The following is a 13,888-nucleotide window of genomic DNA, read 5'->3' as shown; positions in this document are numbered from 1 at the left end:
TTCTTCCATCAGGATCTCCGGCCATATCTGAATCTCTATAGCCTTCCAAGACTGGATCAGCTCCCCGAAAGCACAGTCTTGATTTTGAAGTACCTTTAAGATACCTGAGAATCCACTTAACTGCCTCCCAATGTTTCTTTCCAAGGTTAGAAAGAAAACGACTTACCACACCTACCGCATGTGCGATATCTGGCCTCGTGTAAACTATGGCATACATCAGACTTCCAACTGCTGAAGAATATGGAATTGTAGACATCTCCTCAATCTCTTTCTTGGATGAGGGGCACAAACTCTTGCTCAACTTGAAGTGATTTGCCAAAGGGGCACCTACCGGTTTGGCATTACTCATATTGAACCGTATGATCACCCGTTCAATATAATTTTCTTCAGATAGCCATAACTTCTTGTTTCTCCTATCTCGAGTTATCTGCAATCCCAAAATATGTTGAGCTGGACCTAAGTCTTTCATTTCAAAGGACTTAGAGAATTTTTTCTTCAACTGTCTAATTTTTGTTGCATCTTGTCCGACAATCAACATGTCGTTTACATAAAGTAGAAGTACAACAAAATTGTCATCCGAAAATCTCTGAATGTAAACACACTGATCTGCAACAGTCCTTTTATATCCTTGACTTACCATAAATGAGTCAAACTTTTTGTACCACTGCCTCGGTGCTTGCTTTAGGCCATATAAACTTTTCGTAAGCTTATAGACGAGGTTTTCTTTTCCTGAAACCTCAAAACCTTCCGGCTGCTCCATATAGATTTCTTCATTTAGATCACCATGAAGAAATGCTGTCTTGACATCCATTTGTTCAAGCTCCAAATTCAAACTGGATACCAATCCAAGGATGATGCGGATTGAAATCAATTTTACAACTGGTGAAAATATTTCATCAAAGTCAATTCCCTTTTTTCTGTAGGAATCCTTTGACTACTAACCGGGCTTTGTGCTTCACCACCTTTCCTCTGCCATCTTTGTTGAGCTTGAATACCCATTTACTCTTCAGTACCTTCTTTCCTTGTGGAAGTTTCACAATCTCATAAGTGTTGTTTTTCTGTAAAGAGTTCATCTCTTCGGTCATTGCTTGCAGTCATTTTTCTTTATCCTTATGAGATATAGCTTCATGGAAACTCTCTGGTTCTCCATCTTTAGAAAGTAGAATATACTCAGTTTCTGGGTATCGAGTTGATAGAATCTGACCTCGTTCAGATCGACGAGGTTGTTGATTATTAGCTTCAGGAGGTGTACCGTCATTATTCCCCTGTGATGGTTCTGTAGTTTCCTGAGGGGTTTGTGCCTCCACCTGCCAAACATCCTCCTGTTCTACTTCTGGTACTGCTTCATGCTCCCCCATGCTAATTGTGTCAAACTGCAATGGTAGTGGATCTGGACCAACTTTTTGGGCACTGGAACCTCCTTCATAAGACATTGTGGGCTTTTCAATGTCTTCAATTGTCTGGTTTTCGTGGAATACAACATCCATACTTCTGATCACCATCTTCTATATTGGATCCCATAATCTATACCCAAATTCTTCATCTCCATAGCCTATGAAGATACATGGTATAGTTCTACCATCAAGCTTTTTCCTGAGCTCCTTGGATACATGTGCATGTGCTAAACAACCGAATACCCTTAAGTGAGAATATGAGGGATTCTTACCAGACCATATTTTCTCTGGAACCTCAAAATTCAACGGGGCTGATGGTGACCGGTTGATTAGGTAGCAGGCGGCACGAACAACTTCTCCCCAGAATGGCTTAGGCAGCTTTGTCATATTGATCATACTTCTGACTCTTTCCATAATTGTCCGGTTCATTCTCTCGGCTACTCCATTGTGTTGTGGGGTGCGTGGGACCGTCTTTTCATGTCGAATCCCTTGTCTCTTGCAATAGGAATCGAACTCCTTGGAAGTATACTCGCCTCCATTATGTGAGCGAAGACATTTTAATTTCTTTCCCGTTTCACGCTCTACCATGACATGAAATATCTTGAAATAATCAAAAGCCTGGTCCTTTGTCTTTAAGAAGTACACCCACACCTTTCGAGAAGCATCATCAATGAAAGTCAGAAAATACCTATTGCCGCCAAGTGATTTCTCCTCCATGGGACCACAAATATCAGAGTGTACCAGACTGAGTAACTTTGATTTTCTGGTTGAAGAAAATGTAAAAGAGACTCTATGTTGCTTTCCGAATAAGCAATGATTACAAGGGTCTAAAGCAACATTCTTGTCCATCTAATAAGCTGCTTTTTCGTTAGAATTGATATCCCATTTTCACTCATGTGACCGAGTCTCTGGTGCCACAGGTTTTGAGACGCCTCTTTTTCCATAACCTTGAGGCTGTCTGAACATACCTTCACATGAGTTTTATATAAGTTACCAAAAAATTATGTCCTCGAGCGAGAATCATAACCCCTTTCAGCAATTTCCATGTGCCTTTTCCGAAATAACTTTCATAGCCCTGTTTGTCAAGAACTATACCTGATATTAGGTTTAGACGAAGATCTGGCATATGACGGACATCCTTCAATATCATTGTACTCCCGATATTTGTTTGTATTTTGTTATCTCCAATTCCAACTATCTCACAGGAAGAAGTGTTCCCCATCTTCACTACTCCAAAGTCTCCTGCTTTGTATGTTGTGAAGAAATCTTTTCTGGATGTGGCGTGGTATGATGCTGCAGTATCCACCACCCATTCGTTTTCTTCTTGACTTGAGACGTGAAGGCATGTCTCTTCTTGGATGGAACAAATGGCTACCTCTCCGTGGGTAGTGACTAATGCATCTCCATCCTTCTGCTTCAACTGCTCCTTCTCCTTATGCAATTTTCTGCAGTTCTTCTTTAAATGGCCCTTTATTCCACAGTGGTAGCACGCATAAGATGACTTCCTACCATCTGTGGATTTTCCCCTACTCTTGCTTCTGCCTCTCCTCTTATCTTGACTTCTTTCTTGTTGTCTCCCTCTTTCTGTAATAAGGGCATGCGACTCACCATGATCGATGTCCTTTCTTCTTGATTCTTCATTAAATAAGGCATCTTTAACCATAGACATGGTCAGATTTCCACTAGGAGCTGAATTACTGAGAGAGACTACCAGCGTTTCCCAGCTATCAGGAAGAGAACAAAGAAGTAGTAGGGCTTGCATCTCATCCCCGAGCGGCATGTCAACAGACGATAATTGACTTATCAAGCTCTGAAACTCACTGGTATGCTCGGCAACTGAAGTTCCGTGCTTTAACTTCAAATTTACCAAACGCCTCATCAACAAGGCTTTGTTCCTAGCGGTCTTGGCTTGATACATCCCTTCTAACTTCACCCAGAGGGCATACGCGTCTGTCTCTTGTGCAACATGATGAAAAACGCTATCGTCAATCCATTGTCGAATTTAACCAATAGTTTTTCTGTTTAATTTCTTCCACTCTGCTTCTTTGGTGGAATCGGGGTTCTTACCCTTTGCTTCTATGGGATCAAACAAATCTTTACAACTTAGAAGATCTTCCATCCGAGGTCTCCACAATGTGTAATTTGTGGCAGTAAGCTTTATCATAGCTCCAGATGATGATGACTCTTCCATTATATCTTTAAAATGGCTTGGTCAAAATTTTGGAGCAGAATCTCACCAAACGGAACTCACCAACACGTCCGGAATGGTGAAAAATGGTAAGATTGACTCTTCTTGGGTCAAAATAGGGCCTCTAGAAAATTTTCAAAATTTACACCATACTTTTGGGGGTTAAATCGAAAATATACTGAACTTATGGGGCAGATTTATAATTTCAAAAACTTCAAGGGTTATTTCATAAATTTCTGAAAATTTATGATGACTGGACGCTGACTAGATGCTGACTGGATGATGACTTGGCGTTGACTGGGCAATTACTATTCATCATCTTCTTCCTTGGACAGAAAAAAAAATAGTAAAATTTAAGTTGCCATAACTTCTTCGTTTTAGCTTTGTTTTGCCTTCGGAAAATTGCGTTGAATTCGTATCGACGCAAGGAATCTAATGAAATGATCAAAACACGCCGAAGATCACATTTTAAAAAACGTAAATCCGGGTTGAAATTTTTAGTGTTCCGATATTTCTTGATGAACACAGAATCGAAGGCTCTGATACCACTTGTTGTGATTCTCGGATCAATATGAAGATTATTTGGGAGGAAAAACAACTCTATTTCACAAGAATAGAATTACAGAGAATTTACACTAAGAATTTCTCTCTACAAAAAAACCTCACCAGACTCTCTTTTTGTTCTCACAATCTCTTCCTGGATTGTATTTCAATCTCTCTGGATTGATATTTCTGTGTAAAACATAAGGCTCTATTTATAGCCTTAAAGAAGGTGGTTGGTGGTTGAATTTTTCATTCAACAATGGTGGCTTCTAGAATGGGTTGGTGGCTTCAACAATGGTGGGCTTCTAGAATTGGTAGTTGGCAGCAGCTGAACTTATCATTAACTTTTATACATATTTTAAAAATGAGACGTTGATTCAGAATTTAAATGTTAATATATAATAATAATTAATTATAATTAAATATTTATAATTATTTAGTGAACATATATATATATATATATATATATATATATATATATATAAAAGATTTGTATATAGGTACTGGGTTCACTTTTAAAATTTTAATTTTTAGAAATAATAGTAGTAGTTAAAGAGATATCATTTTCCAAAAAATAGTTTATACAAAATAGAACAACGAGAAGTTGATTTTTCACATTTTATTTCTATTCTTCTCTTTTTCTCTGTTTTTACTTGTAAATATTATTTTCTTTAAAGAGAATTGTAGAAATTTCTAAATGAAAATTTGAGAATTTCTTACTCCACCGCGTTTCTAAAATGGTCCCCAAGTCTCTCTCTATCATTTAGGTAGGTGACAAAATTTGTTGTCAAAGGACCAGACTAGGGGTACGTAGTGTATATAGTAGGGGCCTCATATGTGGTTTTTTTAAAACAAATTATAATATATATTTTTATTTTAAGTCTATTCTTCTAGCTTTTTGAAATGCAACGTTGTTAATAATTTTTTTATAATCGATTTCTTCCAATAATTCCTTTTCAATTGATATTATAGCTGACTCATTTAATCTTTCTTGAGACATTATTTATCTTAGCTAAGATTGACTAATTTTAATTTTGAAATATTTGTTATCACTGAGGAAACTATTATATGAACTAATAACACTATTCTATGAGCCATATAAACATTTGGAAAAGAATCAAGCCGTTTTATTTGATTGAGTGTATAGTATCTTCTATTTGTACTTTTTTTCTTGTCAAATCATTTTCAATTCACACGTTAGAAAATATTTTCATACTACCCATTTTTAAGTAAGCCAAACGGTTACTTATTTATATGAAAAAGGGCCTAAAGTACCCCTGAAGTATTGAACTTAATACAATAAAGCCCTACTTCCATCTTTTTGAATAAAAAAGCACTTACTATTTATCTTTTGGATTAGTTATGCCCTTATTTCTAACAGCCTTCTATTAAATTAAAATAAAAGTTAATCCACGTGTTATATTTTCATTGGCCCAACTTAAAATCCAGCCCTAATCGCTAACCCACCCTTCAAGAAAGGGGCTTGTGATGATATGTGGGCACTGTGACAATAAAGGTCATAACATCATAAAGTGCCCTTTGGTAAGTACAATATTCTTCTTAAATGTCTTAACAGTCTTCTTACTGCTATTGTAGGTTGGGGGATGTTCTCAAGATGTGCCTCTAACAGCACCTCAGGACAGTCAAAATTCAGAGTATGCGTTTATGCCTACTCCTGGACTGGGGGTGTTTACTAGTCCAATCCATGAAGCAAATCAAGTGTCATCCTCTGTTTTACCAAGAAACAAGCAGATAAAAAAACCTGCTGCACCTAAAAGTCTGCATTCAACAATCTGCTGCACCTTTATTCTGCCATAAACAGTTTGTTGTATCTCAAGGAACACTTCAATAGTATGTTGTATCTCAAGACACACTTCAACGGTCTGCTCCATGTTCAGATATTGCTGATGATGAAAGTGAATATGAAGATGATGAAGAGCCAATTCTGAGGCCTAAAGTGATATTTGAAGCTAAGACTATGCTTCAACAAAAGAAGTTGTTGCACAAATCAACTGAAACTAGAAAGATCAACTTCAAAGGAGATGAGACTAGTGTGAATATGCCTACCAACTTTCACTATTCACCAAAGAAAGTTACTTGGAAAGGCAAAGCAACATATCTTTTGTTGTCTCTCATTTTGCGCAACCAAACGACCTGTTAGTCCAAACAGTTTTATGATAGAGGGATTATTGTGCTACCAAACGACCTGTCAGTCCCTTACTAAAAATTAAAAGTTATAAACTTGAAAGCTCTCTTAGACATCCATATAAGTGTGACTTTTAGCCAATCAATTCCTCACCATTTATATAAACCTTGCTTTGCAGGACCATAATTTAACAAACAATTAACCAACACTACATATTACATAGAAAATGCAGATTACATTAACCACTTCAACACTAACAGTTAAAACTCCAACTAATATGGAGTAAATTACATAAAAGACTGCATATTACATTAAACACCGTTAGCACTAATCTGCAAATTACCTATTAACCAATGTTAATAACCAACACTACAACAACTACTTGACATAAAGAAAAGTAGAAATAATAGAATCTTTAAATACTTCTCAATTTATCATCTTCACTGCGACCAAAAACACAAAAGCAGTCCATGACCATATTAGTAATTTTCTCAATCGATTCACTTTAGTTCTAAATTGGAACCTTTCTCCTCCACGGCAGATACTTTGTTCTAATCTGCAGCTTTGCTACGAACCATATCAGCCACAGTCTGCTTCAACTTATTCCTTTCTTGACGAAAGACATCCAATGAATTTTTTTGATTATGAATAAACATTGACACATGAGGTGGAATTTGTTCATCACGCCATTCCCATAATGATAATCATTCGTCTCAGAATGACAACATTTGTAGAATCTACAATGTGATGACCCAAAAGGTCTCTCTTGTTTTGAAAGTTAAATCTGTGTTTCAAGGCCTTAAAAACCTCCTTTTGCCTCACCTCAATTTACATGCGCAGTCCGGACGTATATCCGCAAAGCCTTAATGTAAAAATTTGAGAAAAATGCTGAGTTTTGCCTTTAAAATTGAATTAAGTTGACTTCGGTCAATAATTTGGGCAAACGGACCCATACCCATGATTGGACGGCCTCTGAGGGTCCGTAGAAAAATATGGACTTGGGTGTATGCCCGGAATTGAATTTCGAGGTCCCTAACTCGAGAAATAAATTTTTGAATAAAATTGTTTAACTGAAAAATATAAGGAGTTTAGAAATTGAATAACATTTGAATTTGATGGTATCGGACCCGTGTTTTAGTTTCGGAGCCCGGTACCGGTTTAATATGGTATTTAAGTTGTGTCTGTTAAATTTGGTAAGAAACGGAATTCATATGACGTGATTCGGACCCACGTTTGTGAAAATAGTAACTTTAGGTGTTCTTGAGAATTTCATTAATTTTGATGCTAAATTCGTTGTTTAAGATGTTATTTTGGCGATTTGATTGGACGAGCAAGTCCATATGATAATTTTAGACTTGTGTGCATGTTTGGCTTGGAGCCCCGAGGGCTCGGGTGAGTTTTGGATAGGCCACGGAGTGTTTTGAACTTAAGAAAAATTGCTGGGTAAAAAAATGGATGGGCAGGAGACCTTCACAATTGCGAAGTTCATCATCGCATTTGCGATAAGAACAGGTCGCAATTGCGAACAAATGTTCGCATTTGCGATAATAGCAGGTCTAAGCATTCTTCGCGATTGCGATGTATGTTCACATTTGCGGTATTCGCAATTGCGAACCCCTGATTGCAAATGCGATAACTACAACTATTCAAAAAGAGTTTTAGACGGGATTTCAACTCAATCTTTCAAATTTTCAGACCCTACACTCCCATAGGCGAATTTCCAAAGAAAGTTTCTTCCCCAAATCATAGGTAAACAATTTCTAACTCATTTCTTTCAATATACTTCATCTTTTTACAAGATTTTATCACAAAATATAGGGATTTTCATGGGAAATTGGGTGTGTTTGGGTGAAATTTGGGAATTTCCAAATTTGGGGATTTAGACCTCAATTGAGGTTGGATTACAAAACCAATTACATATCCGGGATCGGAAGTGAATGGGTAATCGGATTTTGATCTGAACTTCAGGTTTTGACCAAGCGGGCCCGAGGTCAATTTTTGACTTTTTGGAAAAAATATTGGGAAACCTCTAATTAAGCATTGGATTCGAGTTCTTCAGCATATTATTAAGTTAATATAACTAGATAAAAGTGAATTGGAGGTGAAATATAGAGAGAAAGCGATATTTGAGGCTTGATTTTGGTCGTAGAATCGAGGTAAGTGTTTGGCCTAACCTTAGCTTAAGGGAATATGTGTTGTTGTCTTATTTGTTACATGTTAGTGTTGAGTACGACGTATAGGTGTGGTGACGAGTACCTATACGTTGGTGTCTAACATGCTCGTGTCTTATACTATGACTATTGTGACTCTTATTATGTACTGTCCATGCTTAAATTGATGATCCATGTTGAACAAGACTTATGATAATTTCTTGGTAATTGACCATTGTTGAGTATTGGCTCAGGTTGAGATTTATTTTTGTGAAGTTAACTGTTGAAACGAGATTGGTTATAGTTTATTCCCTTGTCGGAATATTATTGTTTCTGTTGTTGGTTCCATTGCCGGGATGTTATTGTTTCTATTGTTGATTCCCTTGCCAGGATATTATTATTTCTACTATTTGGGTGAGGAAAGAGTGATAAAGCACAAAGGGTGATGTGCATATTCATACTTATGCATATGGTGAGGAAAAATGATAAAGCACGAAAGGTGATGCCATGTACTTTTACATTTACATTAATACATACGGTGAGGAAGAGAGATAAAACACGAAGGGTGATGCCGTGCACATTTACATTTATATTGATACATACGGTGAGGAAGAGAGATAAAGCACGAATGGTGATGCCGTACACAGTTCTACTATTGATAGCATGGTGAGGATTGAGAGTAAAAGCACGAAGGGTGATGTCGTGCATTTTCTGTGTGCTGTGTTCATTTGTTGTTATCGGTTCAAGTGTTTTAACTGTTTAAATTTTTTTACTGTTGTGATTCTTTATGTTGAAACCCCCATAGCATGTTGCCCCTTCCCGTACATTGCTGCTTAGTTTTTATTACTTGTTACTCTATTATTATACTGATTAACTACATAGGTTTATGACGTTTGTCGTGTCTTAGCCTTGTCACTACTTCGCCGAGGTTAGGCTCGGCACTTACCAGTATATGGGATCGATTGTACTAATGCTACGCTCTACACTTTTTGTGCAGATCCCGGTACTGGACCATACAGACTGTAGTTCGAGGTTGTTGTCTTCAGTCCAGTGGAGACCCGAAATAGTCCTGCAAGCGTTTGCAGGCCTTGGCGTCCCCTTCTATCATATTTCTTTTTTATTTATCTACTTTCGAACATATGTACATTTACTTATTTAGACCATTGTTTATAGTATTCGTAGATGAGATTGTGACACCAATTATGGGTGGAGTTTTATTTCGGATTCGTATTTGTATTAAGATAATTTATTAAATTATGTTCTTCCGCATTTTGTTTTTCGCTGATTTTCTTATATTAACTGATAAATTGTTAAAAGATAAAGTAAAAAGGTAAAATAATCAATAAAATTAGCTTGCCTAGCAGGTACAATGTTAGGTGCCATCACGGTCCCGACGGTGGAAAATTCGGGTCGTGATAAGTTGGTATCAGAGCTCTAGGTTGCTTAGGTCTCACAATTCATGGTCAAACTTAATAGAGTCTGAGGGATCAGTACTGAGACGTCTGTGTTTATCCCCAGAGGCTACGGAGTTAGGAGTAGTTTCACTTCTATTAATCTCTATTGTGCGGTTTGAATTCTCAATGCTAATTGAACTTCAACTCTATTCTTTCGCAGATGGCGAGAACACGTATAGCTTCATCAGCTGATCAGCAGCCTGAGCCCCTAGCGGCAACTCCTACAAGGGGCAGAGGACGAGGCCGTGCTAGAGGCCGAGGCAGGGGCAGAGCTCAGCCCAGAGCAGCATCACCAGTGGCAGAGCCTCAGGTAGAGTTTGATGATAAGGTTCCAGCCCAGACAGTTCCACTGGGTGTTGTAGCTCAGACCGGTAATGGATCAATTATGTCTTCATATGCTTAGTGGAGATTGGACAGGTTCACCAAGCTCTTCACTACTACCTATGGCGGTACATCTTCAGAGGATCCCCGGGATTATTTGGACAGCTATCATGAGGTTCTTCGGAACATAGGGATAGTAGAGACCAATGGGGTCGACTTTGCTGCTTTTCATCTATCAGGTTCCGCCAAGAAATGATAAAGAGATTATTGTTTGGCCAGACCAGATGGGTCACCAGCTCTCACATGGGACCAGTTCTCACAGCTATTTCTCGAGAAGTTCCTTTCCGTTACTCAGAAAAAGGAGTACCGTAGGCGGTTTAAGCGTCTTCAGCAAGGTTCTATAACCGTCACCCAGTACGAGACGAGATTTATTGATTTGGCTCGTCATGTTCTTCTTATACTTCCCACCGAGAGAGAGAGAGAGGGTGAGGAGGTTTATTGAGGGACTCGCTCAGCCTATTAGATTGCAGATGGCTAAGGAGACAGGGAGCGAGATTTCTTTTCAAGATGCGACCAATGTGGCCAGGCGGGTTGAGATTATTCTACCTCAGGGAAGCAGTCAGGGGTCTGACAAGAGGCCTCATCATTCTGGCATATTCAATGGTGCCTCGTCTAGAGGCATGGATTCTTTTGGTAGAGTCCATCCTCCCAGGCCGTTTCATTTAGCACTTTAGGCTTCTCATGGTGCTCTAGGTAGTTGTGGTTCTCATATACAGTATTCTGATCAGCTACCCTACAGTGCACCACCAGCTCCTATTAATGCACCTCGGCTCTAGAGTTTTCAAGATTATTACTCAGGCCATCAGGGTCAGTTTTAGGGTCAGCAGTCTCAGCAGCCGAAGTCTTGTTATACTTGTGGCGGTACGAGGCACATTGCTAGATTATGCCTTCGATCCTCGAGTAGTTCTCAGCATCAGGGTTCTCTTGCCATGGTTCCGGCATTGGGTGCTCCACCACCCGCTCAGCCAGCTAGAGGTAGGGGTTGATGTGTTAGGGGTGGAGGTCAGGTCGTTAGAGGTGGATGTCAGGCAGCTAGAGGTGGATGCCAACTTGTAGGAGGCCGTCCTAGGAATGTAGTTCATAGGGGTGGGGAGCAACCCTGATATTATGCTTTCCCATCAAGGCCTGAGGCTAAGTCCTCCGATGTAGTTATCACATGTACGGTTTCAGTTTGCAATAGAGACGTTTCAGTTCTATTTGATCCAGGGTCTACATACTCTTATGTGTCATCTTATTTTACTGCGTATTTTGGTTATGCCTCGTGATTCTTTGAGTGCTCCTATATACGTGTCTACACCGGTGGGTGATTCTATTATGGTATATCATGTCTATCGTTCATGTGTAGTTGTTATTGGAGGTCTTGAGACTATTGTAGATCTCCTACTTCTCGATATGGTGGACTTCAATGTCATTTTGGGGACGGATTGATTGTTGCCTTATCACGCTGTATTGGACTGTCATGCCAAGAACGTGACCTTAGCATTGCCAGGGTTTCCTCGTATGGTGTGGAGGGGGACTCCTGGTCATTCTGCCAATAGGGTTATCTCATATATGAAGGCTCGACGTATGGTCGATAAGGGGTGTTTGGCTTATTTGACTTATGTTCCTGATTCTAGTGTTGAGGTTCCTTCGATGGATTCTATATCAGTTGTTCAGGAGTTTCCATAGGTATTTCCTACAAACTTGCCGGGGATGCCACATGATAGGGATATTGACTTTTGCATTGATTTGGCTTCGGGAACTCAACCCATTTCTGTTCCGCCATATCGTATGGCCCCGCTAGAGTTGAAAGAATTGAAAGAACAGTTGCAAGATTTGCTTGATAAGGGCTTTATTAGACCTAGTGTCTCACCTTGGGGTGTGCCGGTGTTGTTTGTTAAGAAGAATGATGGATCGATGAGGATACACATAGATTATCGGTAGTTGAACAAAGTCACCATCAAGAACAAGTATCTATTACCGATGATTGATGATTTGTTTGAGCAACTTCAGAGTGCCAAGGTATTTTCGAAGATTGATTTGAGATCTAACTACCATCGGTTGAGGATTAAGGCATCCGATGTCCCTAAGATAGCTTTTCGCACTCGGTACATGCATTATAAGTTCTTAGTGATGTCATTTGGGTTGACAAATGCCCCGGCAACATTCATGGATTTGATGAACCGAGTGTTCAAGCCTTATTTGGATTCCTTCGTGATTATCTTCATTGATGATATTTGATCTAATCCCGCAGCTGAGAAGAGCACGAGCAGCATCTTTGAGTCGTTCTTAGGACTCTGAGAGACAGATAGTTGTACGCAAAGTTTTCGAAATATAAGTTTTGGTTGAGTTCTGTTGCATTCTTAGGTCACGTTGTATTAGCAGAGGGTATTCAGGTGGATCCTAAGAAGATTGAGGCAGTCAAGAACTGGCCTTGACCCATATCAGCTATAGAGATCCGGAGTTTCTTGGGTTTGGAGAGTTATTACCGTCGGTTTGTGGAGGGGTTTTCATCCATAGTAGCCCCGATGACTAGGTTGACCCAGAAGGGTGCCTAGTTCAAGTGGTCGGATGAGTGTGAGGCAAGCTTTCAGAAGCTCAAGACAGCTTTGACTACGACGCCAGTGTTGGTGTTGCCTACAGGTTCAGGGCCATATATAGTATATTGTGATGCATATCGTATTGGACTTGGGTGCGGTGTTGATGTAGAATAGCAAGGTTATTACATATGCTTCGTGACAGTTGAAGATCCATGAAAATAATTACCCAGTTCATGATTTGGAGCTAGCGGCCATTATTCACCCGCTGAAGATTTGGAGGCACTATTTATATGGCATGTCATGTGAGGTGTTCATAGATCACAAGAATTTGCAATACTTGTTCAAGCAGAAGGAGCTAAATTTGAGGCAGAGGAGGTGGTTGGAGCTACTGAAAGACTATGAAATCACCATATTGTATCATCCTGGGAAGGCCAATGTAGTGGTTGATGCCTTGAGTAGGAAGTCAGCCAGTATGGGCAGCCTTGCGTATATTCTAGTTGGTGAGAGATCGCTTGCTTTGGAGGTTCAGCCTTTAGCCAATCAGTTCATGAGGTTGGATGTTTCTGAGCCCAACCGTGTTCTAGCTTGCACAGTCTCTCGTTCTTCATTGTTTGAGTGTATAAAAGATCGGCAGTATAATGATCCTCATTTGCTTGTCATTAGAGACATAGTGCGGCACAGAGGTGCCAAGCAGGTCATAGTTGGAGATGACGGAGTTTTGAGGAAGCAAGGTCGAGTTTGTGTGCCTAATTTTGGATAGACTTCGTGAGTTGATTCTTGAGGAGGCCCATAGTTCCGGTATTCTATTCACCCGGGCTCCGCTAAGATGTATCAGGACTTGCGGCGGCATTATTGGTGGAGGAGGATGAAGAAGGACATTATTGCATATGTAGCTCGGTGTTTGAATTATCGCAGGTAAAGTGCAAGCATCAGAGACCTGGTGGTTTGCTTCAGAAGATTGAGATTCCTGAGTGGAAGTGGGAGCGTATCATTATGGACTTCGTTGTTGGACTCCCATTGACTCAGATGAGTTCGATGCAGTATGGGTTATTGTGGATAGGCTGACTAACTCAGTGTATTTCATTCTTGTGGCAGTCTCCTATTCTTTGAGCG

This window comes from Nicotiana tabacum, chromosome 18 (genome assembly GCF_000715075.1).
Source record: "Nicotiana tabacum cultivar K326 chromosome 18, ASM71507v2, whole genome shotgun sequence".
Classification (NCBI taxonomy): Eukaryota; Viridiplantae; Streptophyta; class Magnoliopsida; order Solanales; family Solanaceae; genus Nicotiana; species Nicotiana tabacum.
The sequence above is the reverse complement of the archived record's forward strand: the minus strand, read 5'-3'. Positions refer to the sequence as shown.